Raw genomic sequence first — 25,760 nt, 5'->3', positions numbered from 1 at the left:
TTGTTTTGTTTTTACACACCTGGTTTCAAATCCCCCATTACATTTTCATTATTTAACCCTCTGTTTTCCCACATGTTTGTGTGCGTGTTTGTTTGATTGTAAGGCTGTATCTGACGGCTGGTATATTGTTAACGGGTTTTGTTATTACGCCCGTTCATTTCGTGGTACCGGTATTTTTCCAGCACCATAGTATTGTGTTTGTATTGGTGTTTTCTTGAATTAAATACCTTGTCCACGCATCTCAGCTCTCCTGCGCCTGACTCCTTTCACCAGTTCCCCACAGCCTTGACAAAGGGGGATGAATAATTTTGCAAGGCACTGTATCAGTGGGTAAAATAAAAAATGTCCCCATGATTCAACTTCCAAGTGGTCAGTCTGAGAAATCAGGAAATCGTGTAGGAACACGTCATAGCTACAGTGCCTTCAGAAAGTAATCACACCCCTTGACTTTTTCAACAAAAAAAAAATGTTACAGCCTGATTTTAAAGTTGATTTTGTGTCACTGATCTACACATAATACCCCATAATGTCAGTGAATTATTTTTTTAAAACATTTAAAGCTGAAATGTCAATGAATTGTCAATGAATTGTCTCTTTTGTTATGGCAAGCCTAAATAAGTTCAGAAGTAAAAATGTGCTTAAGTCACATAATAAGTTGCATGGACTCACTCTGTGCAATAATAGTGTTCAACATGATTTTTAAATGACAGCCCAATCTCAACCACAAAGACCAGGGAGGTTTTCCAATGGTTTGCAAAGAAGGGCATCTAACTATAATTAACCTACCCAGGATTTAAGCAAATGAATGTAAAGTGAAACACATAATGGTATAACTTTTGTAAATACTATGTACCTGCCTTTATCTGGCTTCAAAGTTGTAATGTAAGTGAAATGTTGTTCAAAATAATATAATGTATAGTATTAATGTAGGTACTCATGAGCAAGCAGCTTCAAGAAATATGAAACACAGAAGGGTAAACTTTTTATTACAATCATTGGAAAAATACAATTCAATGTAGAATAACTGTTGTTACAGCACCTATAAGTGTAATTACAATGCACTTTCAATGCAATTACATATTTCACAGGATATATCAAAATGTCTGTTATTACAATGTTCTTTACAGTCCATTATGTCTTTGTCCATTTTCCTACCAGTACACCAGCAGCATGAGAGAAGTTTGGATGGGATCTCCTCCATGCTCACTCCACGTGGACTCATGTCACACTCCTGAGAGAAAAGGAATGAGACAAAAGCCAGTTGATAGCAACTTGATGCCCGCTTCAGGGCCTGAGTTACAGGCAGTTAGATTTTGGTATGTCATTTTAGTTGAAAATTTCAAAAAAGGGGTGGATCCTAAAGAGGTTATCTTCTTATGGGCAGGTGGGACATCTGGTGAAATTGCAGAGCGCAAAATTCAAACTACAGAAATATCAATATTCAACTTTTATAAAATCACAAGTGTAGTTAGATTTTGGTAGATTTTGGTACATCAAAATAAAGCTTAACTTCTTGTTAATCCAGCCGCTGTGTCAGATTTCAAGAAGGCTTTACGGCGAAAGCACACCATGCGATTATCTGAGGACAGCACCCCGCATACAAACACATGAAAATCATTTTTCAATGAGGCAGGTGCGACATAAAAGTCAGAAATAACGATATAATAAATGACTTACCTTTGAAGATCTCATTCTTTTTGCAATCCCAAATGTCTCAGTGACACAATGAATGGTCGTTTTGTTCGATAAATTCCTTCTTTATATCCCCAAAATGTCAATTTATTTGGCACGTTTGATTCAGAAATACACCGGTTCCAACTCTCCCAACATGACTACAAAGTATCTAACAAGTTACCTGTAAACCTGGTCCAAACATTTCAAACAACGTTCCTAATCCAACCTCAGGTATCCTAAAATGTAAATAATTGATAAAATTTAAGACGGGATAATCTGTTTCCAATTCCGAAGAAAAAAAACACGGAGCGCGCTCCTGTTCAGGCGCACCAAAATACTAGAGACCTTCAGAGTGACACGTACAAAGAACAGCACTACTTCCTCATTTCTCAAAAGAAAAACAACAACCAATTTCTAAAGACTGTTGACATCTAGTGGAAGCCATAGGAACTGCAATCTGGGCCCTAATAAATCAGGATTCCCATAGAAAAGCATTTGAAAACACAATAACCTCAAAAAATGTTTTCGCCTGGATGGATTGTGCTCGGGATTTCGCCAAATCAGTTCTGTTATACTCACAGACATTATTCCAACAGTTTAAGAAACTTCAGAGTGTTTTCTATCCAAATCTACTAAGTATATGCATATCCTAGCTTCTGGGCCTGAGTAACAAGCAGTTTACTTTGGGCACGCTTTTCATCCGGACGAGAAAATACTGCAGGTGGGACATAAAGATTACACAACAAGTTGGAAATCGCAAATTCAACAATGAGTGGTTTGGGAAGGAATTCATGGCTAACTGTGAGTTCAAGACAACTGTGAATTCTGGAAAACGAGCTACGACTGGGAAAATACGTTTTGAATGGTCTCTTAACTCGGAATTGTAAATCTGGCATCTTTCTCTTTGATGACAAAAATTGCCCAAGAAGGACCGCCGCGCCCCTTTCCTGTTCAAGCACATCACAACGTGAGTCCAAAAATGTCTTGCGTTGCTTCATAAATTATATAGGATGCCAGAGAGATATGTATAATGTAGCTAAAGTAATACTAAGTGTACATTGTGTAGTAAGCTGTTAGTAGCCTATGTGCCTCACCCTAATAATTTGGTCTATTTTCACCAATGCGGTATTGTAAACACTTCGTTCGTGGCCGGTGTGTGCTGGTTTGCCTATAACCTGTTTTAGAGAAATGTAATCATCTAATATTGTAAGAGCTTATATGTAAGAACGGCCCATGTTCTGAATTCTGTCGCTGTACATTTCAAAAGTGCTGAACAAATAGTTATATTGACTACGTCCGTCGTCTCTCGCTCGTTAATGTCTTAATCAAAATTACGGATTGCCTCTTATCGTCCCTTTAGGCCACAGTTTGTACCTCTCAATTGTCAGTAGAAACCACATTTGTTTAACCTGTTGAGGCCACGGGTGCCGCTAGCGGCACTCCTCCCACATTCCATTGAAAAGGCAGAGCGGCAAATTCAAAAAACAAAATTGAAATATTTAACTTTCACACATTAACAAGTCCAATACAGCATTTGAAAGATAAACATCTTGTCAATCCATCCAACATGTCCGATTTTTAATGTTTTACAGAGAAAACACCACATATATTTATGTTAGGTTCACCACCAAATAAAAAAGACAGACAGACATTTTTCACAGCACAAGTAGGCTGCGTAGCATGCACAAGCCAACCTAACTAACCTTAGAACCAAACCTAAAATAACCTAGAAAAAACTACCTCAGATGACAGAGTCCTATAACATGTTACACAATAAATCTATGTTTTGTTAAAAAAAATGTGCATATTTTAGCTATAAATCAGTTTAACATTACTGCTACCATCATAGCTACAGTCAGCAATCGCACGGGAGTAGCCAGAGTAAATACAGACACCAACTACCTAATTACACATCATAAAAACATTTCAGACAATATATGTGGGATAGCTAATGAAAGACAAATATCTTGTGAATACAGACAATATTTCCGATTGTTGAAGTGTTTTACAGCGAAAAAACACATATATTTATGTAGTTCACCACCAAATACAAAAGACAGACAGACAGTTTTTCACAGCAACGGTAGCAGCAAGTAGCTAACCTAACTAACCTAGAACCAACTAGAACCAACCTAAATAACCTAGAAAAAACTCCCTCAGATGACAGTCCTATAACATGTTACACAATAAATCTATGTTTTGTTCGAAAAATGTGCATATTTTAGCTATAAATCAGTTTTACATTACTGCTACCATCATAGCCACCATCACAGCTACAGTCAGAAATCGGATGGCAGTAGCCAGAGAAAATACAGACACCAACGTCAACTACTAATTACACATCATAAAACATTTCAGAACAATATATGGTGGATAGCTAATGAAAGAATAAGATCTTGTGAACAGAGCCAATATTTCCGATTTTTGAAGTGTTTTACAGCGAAAACACAATATATCGTTATATTAGCTTACTACAATAGCTAGCACACAGCAGCATTGCTTCTAGTCAAACGGTAGCATAGCACAGTTCGACAGATATATATGAAAAAGCATCCCAAATTGGGTCCTTATCTTTGTGGATCTTCCATCAGAAATGTCTCCAAGGGTCCTTTGTTCAGAACCGACTTTATTTTGATCCATAACGAACGATTTCCCTCAGAATTAGCAAGCACCATTAGCTAGCATTGCTAGCCTCTCGTTCTTGAACCAATTTCTGCGTCGCATCACGTCTAAAGTCCAGAATAAATTTCAATAATATAATTAAACTATATTGAAAACATACTTTAAGATGATATTGTACATGTATCAAAGAAAATCGAAGCCAGAGATCATATTCACCTTTAAAAAGGTTCTTCAATGAGCCGAGTACAGGTCCGACTTCGCGCCAGGAAATAAATAAAAGTGCGCACGTCTCAGTCCAAGACGTTGTGTTCAGTCCCTGGTCGAGATAATCAACTGATTTTTTCTCTCACTTCCGCATGACACCCAGGCGAAGGCGTATGACGTGTTCCTACAGTCATAAGTGACATGCCCTTTTATAGACAAGCTCCTGAAGAGAGAGTTCGCTTTTGGAAATCTCACTTCCGGTTAGGAAATGGTCTGTAAAAGGAGTTCTGTTTCACTTAGAGAAATAATTCAAACGTTTTTAGAAACTAGAGACTGTTTTCTATCCAATAGTAATAATAATATGCATATTGTACGAGCAAGAATTGAGTACGAGGCCGTTTAAAAATCATACGATTTTCCCCAAAAGTGAAAATAGCACCTCCTGGTCTCCAACAGGTTAATCAAGTCAGCCATATCAGCTATGTTTTTTTAAAAGGCAGTAAATGAGGCTGAATGAACTGGAGCAGTGGTAAGGTGTTGCGACTGCTGTTGCGACTCTGCTGTTGGAACAGCTTTATGTAGGCCGTAACAGTTTGTGGGCACCGTTTGTCATCGTTATAGTGCAATTAATGAATTGTTTAGTGTTGTTGCTTTGCTGGCATGCATCCCACATTTTTTTGTATGCCCCAGTAAGATTTACATGCTAAAATCACCACTGGTCCGTTCTATAAATCTATTTCAGAATAAGACATCAAATCTCTCAAGAGATTAAAACACCAAGGTTTTCTGAGTTTGCAAGGAGTATTTATTTATTCATTACCCTTTAGAAAATCTAGAACCTTAAAAAAGTTGATCCTGTCTCATCAGCGTAATGGTCAAAACTAACTGCAATCCACTTTAATGACTGGACACTGTTCCACGTAATGGAAACAGATCATTTAAAAAAATGACATTACCTTCTTGCTCAAATTCACTGGTGTTACATAACTTCTTATGGTTAGGGGGCAACATTTTCACGTTTGGATGAAAAGCTTGCCCAGAGTAAACTGCCTCCTACTCAGTCCCAGATGCTAATATATGCATATTATTATTAGTATTGGATAGAAAACACTCTGACGTTTCTAAAACTGTTTGAATGATGTCTGTGAGTATAACAGAACTCATATGGCAGGCAAAAACCTGAGAAAAAATCCAAACAGGAAGTGGGAAATCTGAGGTTTGTAATTTTTTAACTCAGCCCCATTGAATATACAGTGGGATATGGGTAATGTTGCACTTCCTAAGGCTTCCACTAGATGTCAACAGTCTTTAGAACGTTGTTTCAGGCTTCTACTGTGAAGGGGGGCTGAATGAGAGGGGAATGAGTCAGAGGTCTGCCAGCAGCCTCGGTCTCAGTCACGCGCATTCACATGAGAGGTAGCTCTCGTTCCATTGCTTTTCTACAGACAATGGAATTCTCCGGTTGGGACATGATTGAACATTTATGATAAAAACATCCTAAAGATTGATTCTATACATCGTTTGATTTGTTTCTACGACCAGTAATATAACTTTTTGGAATTTTCGTCCGACATTTCCGCTGGATTTGCCCGCGCCTCGTGAGTTTTGATTTGTTTACTAAACTCCCTAACAAAAGGAGGAATTTGGACATAAATTATGGACTTTATGGAACAAATCAAACATTTATTGTGGAACTGGGATTCCTGGGAGTGCATTCTGACAAAGATCATCAAAGGTAAGTGAATATTTATAATGATATTTCTGACTTATGTTGACTCCAACATGGCAGATATTTCTTTTGGCTGGTTTTTGTGCTCTGAGCTCCGTGCTCAGATTATTGCATGGTATGCTTTTTCCGTAAAGTTTTTTGAAATCTGACACAGTGGTTGCATTAAGGAGACAATTATCTAAAGTTTCATGACACTTGAATTTTCATCAACATTTATAATGAGTATTTCTGTGAATTGATGTGGCTCTCTGCAAAATCACCGCATGTTTTTGAACTACTGAACATAACACGCCAATGTAAAATGAGATTTTTGGATATAAATATGCACTTTATCGAACAAAACATACATGTATTGTGTAACATGAAGTCCTATGAGTGTCATCTGATGAAGATCATCAAAGGTTAGTGATTAATTTTATCTCTATTTGTGCTTTTTGTGACTCCTCTCTTTGGCTGGAAAAATGGCTGGGTTTTTCTTTGACCTAACATAATCGTTTGTGGAGCTTTTGCTGTAAAGCATTTTTGAAATCAGACACTGTGGCTGGATTAACGAGAATTGTATCTTTAAAATGGTGCCTAATACTTGTATGTTTGAGAAATTTCATTGGCTGCAATTTCATTGGCTGTTGGCCCAGTCCTAGACAGGATAAACTATAGAACTGAGTAATAATAATTCAAATTTGTCAAATAACATCTCCCATTCAACTTAGTCATCTCTCTACACCAAACTAAGCCACTTCGTTTCTTACAGCCCGATCGAGTTCAGCGACACCTGTCGCTAACTCCCACATACTAAAACATGGCATTAGTAGTCTATCCAAAAACAAACAATAACTAATAGCATATTTCCATTAAAATTATTAGAAGGCATTGTTTTCATTTCAGTCTACCCAAACAATATTACTCTATATTTMAATACCAACCTCTGCTTCACACTTATTAAACGTCTATTATATTATGATTAACCTGTAATGCACCAAATGTATAAAATACATCATTCAATTCTTAAGGAAAAMATACATTTCGGTGGGCACAATACTACAGCCCCTTACTACCCACAACTTCAACTGTAGCCTTGTTTTATCATGCAATAATTAATACCCATGTTTAGTTATCAATTATGGTCACAGCACTATCGCAATTGCCTATCCACCATTATTAGAATTCATTCGTTTTAGGTAACTGTCCCTTCTGATTAGGCTACAGGTAATAAAACAAACACTATTGTTGACAAGCATATATTCAGTTCATGATTCATATTATTAATATTTGATTCAGTGATTTAAATTACAACACCATTCTCTGTAGGGTCCTCCATTCTTGTTGAATAAATCAGAAACTACGATTTTAGGCAATTCCATAGACCCAATGCTATTGAAATGACAAAGAAATTCCGCAACTAACCCAAGCATAATGGTTTGTAGTCTTAACATCTGGCACATAATAACGACGCAAATTCCTAGAAAAAATGCTTAAAGTTTGTTCAAGTGTTTCTTTGCAAAGATATTCACATGCGCAAATGGGACTTATTCACAATCATAGCAGTCAAACAGATTCAATCAACATCCATTGATTTGGAAACAGATCTGGCGAGTTTAATAAAAACGGATGATCTTTTCCCTTGTGACATAATGAAATTCCTTTTTTACATCACATTCGCTCCGTAATTATTATTATCTTGATGAAAAACAATAAGTTAGGCTTTGTGCTACGACAATAAGTTATGTAGAGATTCCACCTTAATTCGCTCTGACTGTATAGAAAAAAGGGTTTATTCAATAAATATAGCAACTCCTTTCATACTGCGAGGGGGAAAAACACATTTTCAGGGCTTACGGGCAGTTTTATTTTATATGTAAAATCCCATAAGCGTTTTTATAGTTACATCGTTTGGGTGCGCAAGTTAGTATATTATTATCGTTTAGTTTCATCATTACTTCATCAAATCTCTAGTAATCGATTATACACACATACAATTCATAATTTACATTTACATTTAACATTTAAGTCATTTAGCAGACGCTCTTATCCAGAGCGACTTACAAATTGGAAAGTTCATACATATTCATCCTGGTCCCCCCGTGGGGAATGAACCCACAACCCTGGCGTTGCAAGCGCCATGCTCTACCAACTGAGTCACACGGGACCACATATAATATTTTCATATCTTCACAGAATCCACATAGAACTTTAGAAATTCTTACGTACTCACATCAACCAATCCATTTGCGTTTTCAACGACTCTCTGTCGCCACAAAGCAGCCTTTCAAACATACTCCCAGCGGAACAAAAAAAAACTTTTGTTTCCTGGACGCTGGCCGGCGGGTCATAGAAATAACGCTCTTCACGTATCCTCAATGGTTCTCTAGACTTCCAGAAATGATAGACTTGCCGCTATTTGTCTAAAATAACATCCCGCTCTCGATACCACCCCATGATATTCGTTGATGGGCAGTGATGGACGGAACCCCAAGATAACGTTATCTCCAAACTTAATATCCACATTTCAATCATCTTATTATGCACATTTATATATCTTATTATCCAAATTTAAGATTCAAATATATTTCTACCCTCACACACTCTCATATCACATTCACAAAAAACACAAACATAGAGGGGAATGAGAGACGAGGAAAACCGGTTAGTGCTGTTTTTAGATTTCAAACCCTGTTTATATGAACAGGGAAACCCATACCAATATCAAAATATTGCCTAATTTGTTATGCTGGTGAATGAGGACCCAAAAGCGACGTAATAGAAACAGAGTCTTTATTCCAGTATCAAACAAACAATGATTCTCCTGGATATATCAAAGGTAAATCCAAAACAGGAAACTGAAATCCTCTCGTCAGTAGAGAGGAACGACTGGAGACGCGACCACAGACTGCAGGTCGCTTCAGGAAGGCACAGGCCGTAGCTGACATAGACACCTGCTCACACGCAGCATCTGAAGAAGGCAAAAACACGACAGGYCGGAACAAGGACACAGGACAGCAAACATCAAACAAGAATCCGACAAGGACAGAAGCGGAAAACAGAGGAAGAAATAGGGACTCTAATCAGAGGGCAAAATAGGGGACAGGTGTGAAAGAGTAAATGAGGTCGTTAGGAGAATGAGAAACAGCTGGGAGCAGGAACGGAACGATAGAGAGAGAGAGCGGGAGAGGGAGAGAGGGAGGAGGAGAGAGAGAGAAAGAGGGAAAGAACCTAATAAGACCAGCAGAGGGAAGCACAGGGACAAGACATGATGATCAAAGACAAAACATGACATAATTAGTGGTGACAAAAAAACTAAACACTCACAATAGCCTCTAACAATAGTAACCCAGGGCATACCTGTTTACCTCATTTATCAAAACATTTCATCAAAACATGACACGTTAGAATTAGAACTTCACCAAGCCAGATGCCCTCGCAAGGCGTCACCTGCACTCTAGTTCCTCATTCAATACCTTAACCTCACCAGTCCTACTGTGATCAACCCAGTACGAAGGATCTGAACTTTTAACAATCATGTCCAAGGATACCTCGCGTAAGAACACTTATCAACTCAGTCCTGCTAGTTACCCCAGCTGTGGCCCTCTTAAGGAAGACATCGCTCTGAGCATACCCTCAACAGGGGCTTTTATGTTTTTATTATTTAAATTTTTCATCACTTATTGATAGATTATCCACGCTCACCTCTCTCAGTACTAAGTTCGGGATCTGGTATCCACCCGTGCACGCTTCCTTATCAGATGATAGGCGGCTCCAGCTGCTCAATAACGAGTGTGGCTTTCCTTGGGATCCCAATTTCTAATCCCCCTGTGCAGTTTACCCAGATCTTCAGGAGCGGTCAACATGTGAAGTTGCAGATCACCTCCTGGTCGACAAAATTGCTGTGGAAATTCTAATCAATAATGAGGAGATACAAGGTCAATGACCAATCAAGAAATTACTTTATTCAAAACGTATTAATAACATCGATTAATTATTACAATAATGAAGCTGGCCGACGAACCACCCATAGATGATCCATTGAGAGCCCGAGCGGATTTGAGCAACAGCATTTTATAGCAAAGTACATCCTCCTGAATGTTCATGACAAACAGATTTGTTGAATGGGACACAAGGTGAGACTTGATATGTGAGAAAGTAGTATCCCCCAACCAGATGGCATTGGCCGTGAAGAATGTTCTTATTGTACAGAAACCAGAGTTTGGCCCCTAAGACAAGGTTGCTCTCATTATTATCCATACCCAAGCCATCTCTCCCTGGTACCTCATAATACACAAACATCAATTCATTCTATGAAATGCATGCTCCGAGAGAGGACAAGACCATCATAAATCAGCTGCCAGCCCAAGCTTCAGAGGCTCAACTGAGTTCACACAGACACAGATGACAGTACTGAGAAAGCCTATTCTATTGCATAAAACAATCATTCAATGCATTAACAGTATTAAAGCATAATCTTGTAATTTTTCTATCACAATCACTAGCCACTTTAATAATGGAACACTAGTCACTTTAATAATGTTTAAATAGTAAATAATGTTTACATACTGCTTTACTCATCTCATATGTATATATACTGTAGTCTATTCTACTGTATTTTAGTAAATGCCACTCCGACATTGCTCAATCTAGTATTTATATATTTCTTAATTCCATTCTTTTACTTTTAGATTTGTGTGTATTGTTGTGACTCGTTTTTAGATACTACTGCACTGTTGGAGCTAGGAACAGAAGCATTTCGCTACACCCGCAAGAACATTTGCTAAATATGTGTATGTGACCAATAAAATTAGATTTGGAAAGGTAGGGGAGACAGAATTTCTCCAGATCTACCACCTTTCACTCATGTAGGCATCGACCACATCGGACCTATTGAGGTTAAGAGAGGACGGACTAATGTAAAGAGGTATAGAGTGATGTTCAAGTCTGACCTGCCGAGCCATCCATCTTAAAATGGCTCATTCCCTTGACACCGATTAATGCATCAGTCGCTATCGGCGGTTCATTTGTGGGAGAGGACAAGTGAAAGAGATCAGATCAGACAATGGAACAGATCTAACAGCTCTAACCTTGAGCTAAGAGAAGCTCTGAAGGAGCTTAACCAAGACAACATTTGAAAGGTTCTGTTACAGGGTGGCATAAAGTGGAGATTTAACCCTCCTCATGGTGCTCCCCATAGCGGTGTGTGGGAATGGCTCATCCAGCAGGTAAAGAGTGTTATACAATCTGTCATGAGAAAGACTGTTGGCGGTGACCATATTACCGCCACACAGGTCATGAGTCATGACCACAGTAAGATTCCACTTGACCGTTGAGTCCCGGTAATCTTATTTTATGAACTCTGGACATGCTTTGGTAGTACCGAGCCTGCTAACTACCATCAAGTCCTAATGGCTTGGTACTCCGGGGCTCCATTGTGCATCTAACAACGATGCAAATGTTATCGAAAATCACATCAAATGCTTATCAAAACAGTTGGCCTATCTTACTTTTAAAACTCACCTCACTGTGATGATCAATTTGAATAAAGAAGTTCAACAGCAGGATGAAAGTGTGGCTGTTGTTTCATAGCCTAACAGCAAAATGGACAGCACTTTCTAAGGTGATGATTAATTCAAAACACCCATAGCATATTTGAGCTCATGCATAGGCTTATGAGCCCAAGCAAGAAAGAAAAACCTGAATTTAAGTTATGATTGTGCTGTTAAACAATACATAGCCTACCGCATATTACGCATGGAGGAAAAACAAAACAAAACTGATTTAAGATGCCTTTGGTACATAATTGGTCTAGCCTCTACTTCAAAATTAAATAAATTAGAGTAATCATATTTGAGTGTGAACAGTTTTATTATGCATACTGGATGGACTGGTTACCTTATGCTCCAACATTTCTATCCATGAGTGGGAGAGAAGTATAGCCTTAGGCGATGCTGTTGGTTCATTGATTGTGCAGGGCGGCTTAATGTTAGCCTACAATTACTGCATTTGTACAGCACTGACACAAACACCTACCCCACCAAACATGCCAGCAGGGGAATTTTCACAGTCCCCATGTCCAGAACAAATTCAAGGAAACGTACAGTATTATACAGAGCCATGAGTGCATGGAACTCCCCTCTTATATAGTGCAAGTGTACAGCAAACACCTCATGGCACAACCCCTCAGCCCCATATGACCTACTTGTTGTGTGTATGTACTGACATGTCTGTGTAACTGATAGATGCACCCACACACGCACTACATGTTAATGTTTTAAAGTGTATGTAAATTGTAAAGTATTTTGTCTGTAATGTCTTTATCGTTATGTGTTGGACCCCAGTAAGACCAGTTATTGCCATTGGCGTCATCTAATGGGGATCCTAATAAATCAAATTAAAAAATGGAATTTGACTTTGAATAGCCTAGTAATAGGGATATTTAAATATTTCATAATTAATTGGGTGACATACCATCTTGCGTTTTCATCTCCTCCTCTCCATCCTTTATTATTTTCTCGAGCACAGTCAGCCTGTCAACAGTTTAGTGAAATATGTTTCGTTGCAAAAAACATGTTACTATAGATTTCACTTGGTTTCCCAAATTAAGCAATGAGTAGCTGCAGGAACAAGGTTGGAGAGCCCATGGCATAAAGAGTTTGGGAGGAATATCACCTGTCGGGCAGCAAGAGCATGCTCCTCAAACAGTGGTTGATGCATGGATTGAAATAAGTGTTCTTATATTTACAGTGGCTTGCGAAAGTATTCACCCCCCTGGCATTTTTCCTATTTTGTTGCCTTACAACCTGGAATTAAAATCGATTTTTGGGCGGTTTTTATAATTTGATTTTAACATGCCGACCACTTTGAAAATGCAAAAAAATATTTTATTGTGAAACAAACAATAAGACAAAAAAACTGACAACTTGAGCATGCATAACTATTCACCCCCAGAAAGTCAATAGTTTGTAGAGCCACCTTTGCAGCAATTACAGCTACAAGTCTCTTGGGGTATGTCTCTATAAGCTTGGCACATCTAGCCACTGGGATTTTTACACATTCTTCAAGACAAAACTGCTCCAGCTCCTTCAAGTTGGATGGGTTCCGCTGGTGTACAGCAATCTTTGTCATACCACAGATTCTCAATTGGATTGAGGTCTGGGCTTTGACTAGGCCATTCCAAGACATTTAAATGTTTCCCCTTAAACCACTCAAATGTTGCTTTAGCAGTATGCTTAGGGTCATTGTCCTGCTGGAAGGTGAACCTCCGTCCCAGTCTCAAATCTCTGGAAGACTGAAACAGGTTTCCCTCAAGAATTGCCCTGTATTTAGCGCCATCCATCATTCCTTCAATTCTGAACAGTTTCCAAGTCCCTGCCGATGAAAAACATTCCCACAACATGATGCTGGCTCCACCATGCTTCACTGTGGGGATGGTGTTCTAAGGTTGATGAGTGGTGTTGGGTTTGAGCCAGACATGGAGTTTTCCTTGATGGCCAAAAATAAACATTTTAGTCTCATCTGACCAGAATACCTTCTTCCATATGTTTGCTTATTTTTTTCTTTAAGCAATGGCTTTTTTCTGGCCTATCTTCTGTAAAACCCAGCTCTGTGGAGTGTAAGCCTCAAAGTGGTCCTATGGACAAATAGTCCAATCTCTGCTGTGGAGCTTTGCAGCTCCTTCAGTCTTTTTGTTGCCTCTGATCAATGCCCTCTTTGCCTATTCCGTGAGTTTTGGTGGGCGGCCCTCTTTTGGCAGGTTTGTTGTGGTGCCATATTCTTTAAATTTATTAATAATAGATTTAAAATGGTGCTCCGTGGGATGTTCAAAGTTTCTGGTATTTTTTAATAATCCAACCCTGATCTGTACTTTTCCACAACTTTGTCCCTGACCTGTTTGGAGGGCTCCTTGGTCTTCATGGTGCCGCTTGCTTGGTGGTGCCCCATGCTTAGTGGTGTTGCAGACTCTTACCAGCCAAGTAGAGGAGTTCCAAAAGTCAGAAATAGCAATAAAATGAATCACTTACCATTGATGATCTTCATATGGTTGCACTCACAAGACTCCCATTTACTCAATAAATGTTAGTTTTGTTTGATAAAGTCTGTCTTTATATCTAAAAACCTCAGTTTTGTTCGCGCGTTTTCTTCAGTAATCCACAGGCTCAAACGCAGTCACAGGCAGACGAAAAATCCAAATAGTATCCATAAAGTTTGTAGAAACATGTCAAACGATGTTTATAATCAATCTAAGGTTGTTCTTAGACTAAATAATCGATAATATTTCAACCGGACAATAACGTCGTCAATATAAAAGGTAAACAATAAAGGCGCACTCTCGGTCGTGCGCATGAAAAAGCTCTGGGCCACTGCAGTGTCCACTCATTCAGACTGGTCTTACTCCCTAATTTTTCAGAATACAAGCCTGAAACAATTTCTAAAGACTGTTGACATCTAGTGGAAGGCATAGGAAGTGCAATTTGAGTCATAAGTCAATGGATACTGTAAAGGCATTTAATAGAAAACTACAAAAATAAAAAAGTTCCTACTTCCTGGATGGATTTTCTCAGGTTTTCGCCTGCCAAATAAGTTCTGTTATACTCACAGACATTATTTTAACAGCTTTGGAAACTTGAGTGTTTTCTCTAAATTATATGCATATCCTGTCACGGTTTTCTAAAGTAGAACCCAGAAGCAGACCAGGACAAGGAGAGTAGGACGAAGGTGAGTATTTATTTACAAGTTTAAACGTAGAGGTAGAAAGATCCAGGTGGCGGAGCGGGCAGCGGAGGTGAGTTGATGGGAGTGAATAGGCAGATCCAAGGGAGTAACAGAAGCCACCGACGACCAGGCAGGGATGGGGTGAGTGTTCCGGGTGAATGACTGTAGACAGAACAAACGGAGGTAAGTTCAAGGCAAGCAAGACGTACAAAACAACAAAACAAACTCTATCAAACTGGAGGCTGATACGCTGGCACAACATACTGTTCATGGCTAACGATCCGGCAGGGAATGGATGTCAGGTCAGAGCTTATGAAGTGGAGGGGTGATGATCAGGACCAGGTGTGCAGATAGCTGATGGGATACAGGTGCGGGTAATCAGAGATCTCCCAACTAGCTACGTCGCCCGGCAACCAGACAGGGTGCGTTCCAGGACACCGGAAAAACACTCCAGGACAGAACACAGGCAAAAACAGACTCAGGAAGCGGGATTCGTGACATATCCTAGCTTCTGGGCCAGAGTAGCAGGCAGTTTACTTTGGGCACGCTTTTTATCCGGAGGTGAAAAGTGCCCCCTACCCTAGAAAAGTTTTAATGAGATACCATTATTTCCTTATGGAGTGATCAAGAGTTGTAATTCTAAGGTGATTGATTATTCAAATGTGTTTATTTTTTCATCACGATGTGAATCATGTGTTCAAAGGGGAAATTACCAGTTCCTTGGGGTCCTGGTCTTTGGGTAAATATACAAATGTATTTTGCTCAGTCTGCATATAGAAGTAAAAATATGATAATGAGGGTTGACAGTTACTCCAAATGGATTGTGATATGTTTATTGCTGATTTCATATTTTTGTCTTTGTTTTGATACAAATTTCTCCAGATTGGGTCTGCTGGATTGTTGGGATCCCCTATTGGTTAGGGTGCTAACTCCCTGATCCGGTAACTCTCCCGAGAGGTCGCCAGTAAGAAAAGGGAGCATGAACCAAGTTTGAAAATGGTATCAACAGTAACAGTATGTTGTTATGCTCTTTGACATTTGTCGTAGAGATAATTAAGAAATTGGGAATGTAATAATTTGTCATATAGTCAATACCTGTCTGGAATTCCTGAAACAGAAATTAAATGAACTAAACTTTTGTTCTGATCTGTCCTCTCGAGGTTAACATGGAAGGAGATGTCAGATGGTGTTGTTGGGTTCACCTAGGGGTCATGATAAGGGCTGTACCAAAATGTTTGATGTATTAGAATACTTGATTATGCTTATGTTTTATTAATAGAAGGGGAGGGGTTATAAGACAGACTGTATTACTAGAAATACCTGTCATTAAATGTAGGCCTTAACTGCTAACGAACAGCAACTTTATTATAATATTTGGTCATCAAATTGTCATTGCATATTGTAACAAAGGGAGCATACAAAGTGACATCTGTGCCCAGTGGATTATTATTATTATTATTATTATTATTATTATTATTATTATTATCCCTACCGCATTAGAAGTTTAAAACAGTGATAGAAAGTGCAGGCTATTGCATAATATATGTTCATTTGGATGGGGGGGATTTTAAGCCTATCAGTCTAATCGGGAGTAGGGCCTATATAGCCTACAATAGAACCTCTCACATTCAAGTGTTTGAACCTGTAACATGGCTGCAGGAACTTCTAACGTGACTGCATGGGATTCGGATACGAAGTTGGGTGATTTTGTTGCATCCAGTGGCAGTATAGGCGGTAAGGTAACGCAAGGAGCCGCTTGTAGATTTGACCACCTCTGACACGCAAAAACAATCGCTATTGATGGTGTCGACCAACACTAATCTGATTGAATCGAGCCCTAGAATGTTCATAATTATATCAGGAAATATGCAGTACACAAGAAACTGCAACAGATAACTGATCATTTAAGATACTAATTGCATAAACAAGGTAACGGGAGTATAATACAGTAATAAACCAATCTCATTAGAACAACACTTCTATATGTTATGATTATACTACCATAATCATTCCATTAACTCAGGTGATCTTAAATTAATCAATGTGAAAAATGACACTTTTGGAGAATATAGTGGTTGTATTGAAATGTTATTTCTGGCTGAGGCAGGATTCGAACTGGGGACCTGTTCCCCTTCCTCAAACACAGGAAAAAACAAAATGTTTTTCAGCTAATCATAATAAATAACGAAGAACCATACATGTTTCCTGTTTCCTTATTCTTTCTATATTTTTCCCTCCCTTTTCTTCTCCCCTTTTTAAAAAATCCTTATTAACATACTATTGTTCCCCAGCTTTGGCATCTCCTAAGCCATGGATTGTGGGTTTGAGTCCCAACTGTGGTGGCTGAAATCAGAGTGGCGCAGTGGAAGTGTGCTGGGCCCATAACCCAGAGGTCGATGGATCGAAATCCACCTCTTCTATCCAGTTGTCTTTAAGATATGAGGTGAAAACAGGGACGAAAAAATACACTTTTCACGGGCAGGTCTCAGCCCCTTCAATGCTGAATCTCCCACAAGTTTCCCTGTTTCTGTCAGTTCATATAGTCTGACCCTATTTCGCAGATGCCTAATGGCATCCTAAGCCATGGATTGTGGGTTTGAGTCATAGACATTAAAACCAGTAGATAGTGGTAGCACTGACGTCATCCACATATTACTGTGAAAAACGTCTGATGGCGACGGAAAGTGTCAGTAAATACAAAAGGATCATGGTCAATGTAGTTGTTTTCATCCTGCCCGAGAGTCAACTATGGAGCCTCCTCTTAGCCTGCTGGCCCGTGATTGGTCTGTCAGCATGTGGTCCTGTGTGACGACAAATGTAGCAGTCAGAATGGATCACTATTTAATTAAATATCTTGATTTGTAGCGCCATTTTAAATAATTCACAATGGGGATCGAACTTTTGAAAGAGAACATTTGAGACACCAAAATGTCCGTAAAAAATATTTGGGTTTGGCCGTTCTGGCTATCGTAATTTATATAGGCTTTCTAGCCGACCAGCAGAGCTCCTGACTTCATGCTCCAGACCGGACACTGTGGGTCTGGGTTGAGTCAAATCTGGGGTGGCTGAAAGCAGATTGGCATAGCGGAAGTGTACTGGGCCCATAAGCCAGCGGTTGATGGATCAAAACCATCTTAAGCTGAGAAAGTTTTGCTTCAGCTAGTCCTTATAAACATTGAAGAATTTTGACATTATGTGACAACAATCACTGCTATATGCCTCCTTCCTCAGGAGAAAACAACAGAAGCAGAGAGGTGGAAGTGGAAGCATCCTCTGTGTAATAGAAGCATGCCCATTACCCAGAGGTTGATGGATCGAAGCTATCCAGTTGTCCATTAGCTATGAAGTAACAAACAGGGATGAAAAAAATACACATTTTTGGGGCAGGTCTCAGCCCCTTCAATGCTGAATTTTCCACAATTTTCCCAGCTTCTATCAGTTCATATAGTCTGACCCTACTTCGCACAGCCCCAGTTGCCTAATGATTAATGCACTGGCCTCCTAAGCCATGGATTGTGGGTTTGAGTCCCATCTGGATTGGCTGAAAGCAGTGGCGGAAGAGTGCTGGACCCATAACCCAGAGGTCGATGGATCGAAATCATCCTGGAAGCGTATCGTCATTACGCACCCACCATCCCTACTATATGCCTCCTTCCTCAGCAGAAGACATGGGAAGCAGAGTGGCACAGCGGAAGTGTGCTGTACCCAGAGGCTGATGGATCTAAACCATCCACTGCTAAGAACGTTTTGATTCAACTGGTCCATATAAACATCCATTGAAGCATTTCGACATTACGCACCCACCATCCCTGCTATATGCCTCCTTTCTGGAAGGAAGACATGAGACGTGAACCATAGTGGATGTGCTCATAACCCAGGGGTTGATGGATCGAAATCATCCTCTGCTATTTAGTTGGAATTTAGCTATGAAGTGCAAACAGGAATGATTTTTTWAAAATAGTTTCATTGGCAGGTCTCTGCCGCTTCAATGCTGAATTCTCACAAGTATCCCTTGTTCTGTCAGTTCATATAATATGTCCCTATTTCACACAGCCCCAGTGGCTTAATGGATTGTGGGTTCGAGTCCCAGCGTGCTGGCCCATAACCCATAGGTTGATAGTTGAAATCCTTCCTCTGCTAAGAAAGTTTTGCTTCAGCTAGTCCATATAAACATCAATTGAAGCAATTCCACATTACGCACCAACCTTCATTGTATATTTATGTAATCGCCACAGGAGACGCATAGGTATCACACCCACTTGGGAGAGGCTTGTGTCGTGGAGGCTGTGTAAGAGAGGAGGCTTTCAACCAGATAGGTGTGTGGTTGAGAAGCTTTCAGCAATGGCACCAGAGCGATTGATATCCGTTTGCTTTCTCCGGTATTGCTTTCTCCGCTATATCAAAACATTACCAGAGTATTTGGAATGATTATAAGTTTAAAAAAACACTCGCAAACCAAACAAATAGAAGCGCACGAGACACACGGAGGAAAGTCATGCAGGTTCACCAACATATACAGTTAAAGTCGGAAGTTTACATACACCTTAGCCAAATACATTTAAACTCAGTTTTTCACTATTCCTGACATTTAATCTTAGTAAAAATTCCCCATCTTAGGTCAGTTAGGATCACCACTTCATTTTAAGAATGTGAAATGTCAGAATAAGAGAGAATTATTTATTTCAGCTTGTATTTCTTTTATCACATTCCCATTGGGTCAGAAGTTTAAATACACTCAATTAGTATTTGGTAGCATTGCCTTTAAATTGTTTTGGGTAGCCTTCCACAAGCTTCCCAAAATAAGTTGGGTGAATTTTGGCCCATTCCTCCTGACAGAGCTGGTGTAACTGAGTCAGGTTTGTAGGCCTCCTTGCTCGCACACACTCCTTGCTCACACCCACAAATTTTCTATAGGATTAAGGTCAGGGCTTTGTGATGGCCACTCCAATACCTTGACTTTGTTGTCCTTAAGCCATTGTGCCACAACTTTGGAAGTATGCTTGGGGTCATTGTCCATTTGGAAGACCCATGGTGTTTACACTTGCGTACTATTGTTTGCACTTGCGTACTATCGTTTACCACAGATAAACGTGGTACCTTCAGGCGCTTGGAAATTGCTTCCAAGGATGAACCAGACTTGTGGATGTCTACCATTTTTTTTTCTGAGGTCTTGGCTGATTTCTTTTGATTTTCCCATGATGTCAAGCAAAGAGGCACTGAGTTTGAAGGTAGGCCTTGAAATTCATCCACAGGTACACCTCCAATTGACTCAAATGTTGTCAGCCTATCAGAAGCTTCTAACGCCATGACATAATTTTCAGGAATTTTCCAAGCTGTTTAAAGGCACAGTCAACTTAGTGTATATGTAGACCTCTGACCCACTGGAATTGTGTTACAGTGAGTTATAAGTGAAATAATTRGTCTGTAAACAATAGTTGGAAAGATTAATTGTGTTATGCACAAATTAGATGTCCTAACCAACTTTGTGGAGTAGTTGAAAAACAAATTTTAATGACTCCAACTAAGTATATGTAAACTTCCGACTTCAACTGTACAGTTGGGTCAGAAAGTATTGATACCCTTGTTATAGATGTGCAAAAAGTACACCATTTAAAAAAAATCAAATGCTGAAAAAAAATGGGAAACTATTTTATACTAATACAATTGCTAAGAGAAAGGGATTTTCTTAAACAAGTAATAATTTTTAAAAATGTCAAAAAGTATTATTGTTTTCACTATATATGCTACCTCTTGGTGATGTCATTCGGAAACACAATGTCAACTTTCTCTGCTATGCGGACGACACACAGCTGCACATTTAGATGAAACACGGTGAAGTCCCAAAATTGCCTACCCTGGAAGTCTGTGTTTCAGACATAAGGAGGTGGATCGTGGCAAATTATTTACTTTTAAACTCTGACAAAACAGAGATGCTAGTTCTAGGTCCCAAGAACCAAAGTGATCTGCTGTTGGATCAGACAAATAATCTTGATGGTTGTACAGTCGACTGACATATAAAACTGTGAAGGAACTTGGCGTTACTCTTGACCCTGATCGCTTTTAACAAAAATATCAAGAACATTTCAAGGACTGCTTTTTTACATCTTTGTAACTTTGCAAAAAACAGAAACTTTTGGTCCCAAAATATTATGTGGTAAACTAATCCATGCATTTGTCAATTCTAGATTAGACTACTGCAATGCTCTACTCTCCGGCTACCCGGAAAAATCTCAAAATAAACTTCAGCTGCTAGAATCATGACTAGAACCAAAACATTTGATCATATTACTCCAGTACTAGCCTCTACACTGGCTTCCTGTTAAGGCTAGGGCTGATTAAGGTTTTACTGCTAACCTACAAAGCATTACATGGCCTTGCTCCTATCTACCTCTCCGATTTGGTCCTGCCGTACATACCTACACATACGCTACGGTCACAAGATGCAGGCCTCATTTTCCCTAGAATTTCTAAGCAAACAGCTGGAGGCAGGGCTTTCTCCTATAGAGTTCCATTTTTATGGAATGGTCTGCCTATTCATGTGAGAGACGCCGACTCGGTATCGACCTTTAAGCCTGTACTGAAGACTCATCTCTTCAGTAGGTCCTATGATTGAGTGTAGTCTGGCCCAGGGGTGCGAAGGTGAACGGCAAGGCACTGGAGCAACGAACCGCCCTTGTTGTCTCTGCCTGGCCAGCTCCCCTCTCCACTGGGATCCTCTACCTCTGAGTTAATAATTCTCTATTACCGGGAATGAGTCACTAGCTTACTAGTGCTCTTCAATGCTTTCCCTAGGAGGGGTGTGTCACTTGAGTGGGTTGAGTCACAGACGTGATCTTCCTGTCTGGTTTTGCGCCCCCCTCGGGCTCATGCGGTAGAGGAGATCTTGGTAGGCTATACTCAGCCTTGTCTTAGGGTAGTAAGTTGGTGGTCTGTGGATATCCCTCTAGTGCTGTGGGCACTGTGCTTTGGCAAAGTGGGTGGGGTTATATCCTGCCTGGTTGGTCCTGTCCGGGGGTATCGTCAGATGGATCCAAAGTCCCCCCCTCCCGTCTCAGCCTCCAGTAACTATGCTGCAATAGACTATGTGCCGGGGGGCTAGGTTCGGTCTGTTATATCTGGTGTAATCCTCCTGTGCAACCACTATATTTATTATTTGACCGTGCTGGTTATCTATGAAAGTTTGAACATCTTGAGGAACAATCTAGCCTTAATGGATATGTACTCTTATACAGTGCCATGCAAAAGTATTGAACCACTTGGCGTTTTTCCTATTTTGTTTCATTACAACCTGTAATTTAAATGGATTTTATTTGGATTTCATGTAATGGACATACACAAAAAAAATTATAATAATAATAAAAATGAAAAGTGGTGCGTGCATATGTATTCAACCCCATTGCTATTAAGCCCCTAAATAAGATCTGGTGCAACCAATTACCTTCAGAAGTCACATAATTAGTTAAGTCTGCCTGTGTGCAATCTAAGTGTCACATGATCTCTCACATGATCTCAGTATATATACACCTGTAATGAAAGGCCCAAGAGTCTGCAACACCACTAAGAAAGGGCACCACCAAGCACGCAGCACCATGAAGACCAAGGAGCTCTCCAAACAGGTCAGGGACAAAGTTGTGGAGAAGTACAGATCAGGGTTGGGTTATAAAAAATCTCAGAAACTTTGAACATCCCACAGAGCACCAGTACATCCATTATTAAAAAATGGAAAGAATATGGCACCACAACAAACCTGCCAAGAGAGGCACCAAAACCACCAAAACTCACAGACCAGGCAAGAAGGGCATTAATCAGAAAGGCAACAAAGAGACCAAAGTTAACCCTGAAGGAGCTGCAAACCTCCACAGCGGAGTTTGGAGTGTCTGTCCATGGACCACTTTAAGCCATACACTCCACAGAGCTGGGGTTTACGGAAGAGTGGCCAGAAAAAATCCATTGCTTCAATAAAAAATAAGCAAACACATATGGTGTTCGCCAAAAGGCATGTGGGAGACTCTCCAAACATATGGAAGACTGTACTCTGGTCAGATGAGACTAAAATGTAGCTTTTTGGCCATCAAGGAAAACGCTATGTCTGGCGTAAACCCAACACCTCTCATCACCCCGAGAATACTATCCCCACAGTGAAGCATTGTGGTGGCAGCATCATGCTGTGGGGATGTTTTTCCATCGGCAAGGACTGGGAAACACGTTCAGAATTGAAGGAATGATGGATGGTGCTAAATACAGGGAAAGTCTTGAGGGAAACCTGTTTCAGTCTTCTAGAGATTTTAGACTGGGACAGAGGTTCACATTCCAGCAGGACAATGACTCTAAGCATACAGCTAAAGCAACACTTTAGTGGTTTAAGGGAAAACATTTAAATGTCGTGGAATGGCCTTGTCAAAGCCCAGACCTCAATCCAATTGAGAATCTGTGGTACGACTTTAAAGATTGCTGTATACCAGTGGAACCCATCCAACTTGAAGGAGCTGGAGCAGTTTTGCCTTGAAGAATGGGCAAAAATCCCAGTGGCTAGATGTGCCAAGTTTATAGAGACATACCCCAAGAGACTTGCAGCAGTAATTGCTGCGAAAGGTGGCTTTACAAAGTAATAGTTATGCACGCTCAAATTGTTATTTTGTCTTATTTCTTGTTTGTTTCACAATAAAACATATTTTGCATCTTCAAAGTGGTAGGTGTGTTGTGTAAATCAAATGATACAAACCCCCCCCCCCCCCCAAAAAAAGTAAATAAAGATTTTTTTTTAAATCAATTTTTATTCCAGGTTGTAAGGCAACAAAATAAGAAAAATGCAAAGGGGGTGAATACTGAGCCTGGTTCCTCTTGAGGTTTCTTCCTAGGTTCCTGCCTTTCTAGGTAGTTTTTCCTAGTTAGTGCTTCTACATCTGCATTGCTTGRTTTTGCGGTTTTAGGCAGGGTTTCTGTATAGCACTTTGTGACATCTGATGATGTAAAAAGGGCATTATAAATACAATTGATTGATTGTTCAAGCCTTTGGCACACAGTTCGGACACTCATCGGCATAGCACAAGACATGCAACCAGAGGTCTTTTCACAGTCCCCAGAAAAGGCTGGGATACACACAGCATTAAATAGCGACATGATTAAATTGAACTCTGCCACCCCAAGTAACTCAAGCTAGCCTAGGACTGTGAGAAGACAGACATTTTTATGCATTTTGTATTATCTATGTGATACATGGTTGGGATATGACTGTGAAATGTGATTGTCTCACCTAGCTATCTTAAGATGAATGAACGAGCTGTGAGTCACTCCTAATGGGAGCGTCTTCTGAAAGGCTAAATTGTAATGTAAATGTAGTGCTATGTATGTACAGTTATGCATTTTATTTGTGGTGATGTTTCCTGTTTGGACCACAGGGAGAGTAGCCGCTGCCTCGGCAGCAGCTAATTGGGGATCCTAATAAATACTAAATAGGTTAGTATTTAGCCCGATAACATCAAAGATCTACCACCATATTTTACAGTGTGATATCGGTTCTTCCTCACTTCATCTGACCTGACCTTTGCACCAAAGTGCTCACTCCTCCCCAACTCACAGCTGTCATGTTGACTTATACCAGACGGTCTCTTTTCCTCCCATAGGATCCCCGATGGGTAACAATAATATATCCGGACAGAATGTAAACGTTATACAGTCCCCCCTCTCTCCCTCAGTGACATGAATAAGTACATTTCATACTTTCAGAACACTACAGTAGGTATGGGGTTATTTTCTGCTCATGCATTCTCATTTTGATGCCAAACCCTCCACTGGTATGTGTGGCCAAAGAGCTCTATTTTCATGTCATCCAACAAATGTAAAAGCCTGGAGTTTGCTAAACAGCTTTGGCACTTGGACTGGAACCGGTGCTTTGGTCAGTCGACAAGTAAATATASCTCTTTGGCCATGCACACCAGTGGCCGGTTTGGCATTGAAATGAGAATGTATAAGCAGAAAAGAACCCAAAAACTACTGAAAAATATGATGGTGATGTTGATGTTAGGGAGCTTCCACTGGTCCCGGGGCCCTTGTTAAGGTCAACAGCGTCATGGACAGGAGGCTAAAACATGGCCACAACTGGATCCTCCAGCAAGACAATAACCTGCAACAAGAATCTAGCGAGGAAATTTCCTGCTGTATCTGTAGAAGTGACTTCATACTGTATTACCTGTTCAACCCAGGTAAGACCTTGCTTATTTACTAAAGGCAGAAACCCAACCTAAGATGTTTAATATATTCTTAATATGATAAACACCTTGTGACTATGTATTCAAATAATGTATTTGTGACTTAACAAAACTTAGCTCTAATACTTTTTCTTGAAACAGTTTGGAATGTTGTTCTAACACTTGTTCTTATTCATTAGACTATTCTGAAATTATTATATTTTGCATTACTGTAGCTAATACAGTGCATTCGGAAAGTATTCAGACCCCTTGACTTTTTCCACATTGTTACGTTACAGCCTTAAATAAAAAAAATCCTCAATCTACACACAATACCCCATAATCAAAGCGAAAACAGGCTAAATGTTTGCAAATGTCTAAAAAAATATATACCTTATTTACAGACCCTTTGCAATGAGACTTGAAATTGAGCTGAGGAGCATCCTGTTTCCAATGATCATCCTTGAGATGTTTCTACAACTTGATTGGAGTCCACCTGTGGTAAAGAGCAGGCCGCCTGGCCAAACTGAGCAATCGGGGGAGAAGGGCCTTGGTCAGGGAGGTGACCGAGAACCTGATGGTCACTCTGACAGAGCTCCAGAGTTCCTCTGTGGAGATGGGAGAACCTTCCAGAATGACAACCATCT

The 25,760-nt window shown here is 39.9% G+C and overlaps 1 protein-coding gene and 1 long non-coding RNA gene across 3 annotated transcripts in view; both read right to left on the bottom strand.

Annotated features, from left to right (window-relative positions):
- LOC111962012 (uncharacterized) overlaps positions 1–25,760 on the bottom strand; it is a 238,509-nt gene that overhangs the window by 141,151 nt on the left and 71,598 nt on the right. The window lies entirely within an intron of this gene.
- On the bottom strand, positions 14,920–15,426 carry LOC139025048 (uncharacterized). The gene is made up of 2 exons (XR_011476485.1): positions 15,191–15,426; positions 14,920–15,088 (listed from the first exon to the last, which is right to left on the bottom strand). It is a non-coding gene; the product is annotated as an uncharacterized lncRNA (long non-coding RNA).

This window comes from Salvelinus sp. IW2-2015, linkage group LG4q.1:29, assembly GCF_002910315.2.
Source record: "Salvelinus sp. IW2-2015 linkage group LG4q.1:29, ASM291031v2, whole genome shotgun sequence".
Lineage (NCBI taxonomy): Eukaryota > Metazoa > Chordata > Actinopteri > Salmoniformes > Salmonidae > Salvelinus > Salvelinus sp. IW2-2015.
Note: the sequence above shows the minus strand (reverse complement) of the source record. Positions and strands in the feature narration are given on the sequence as shown.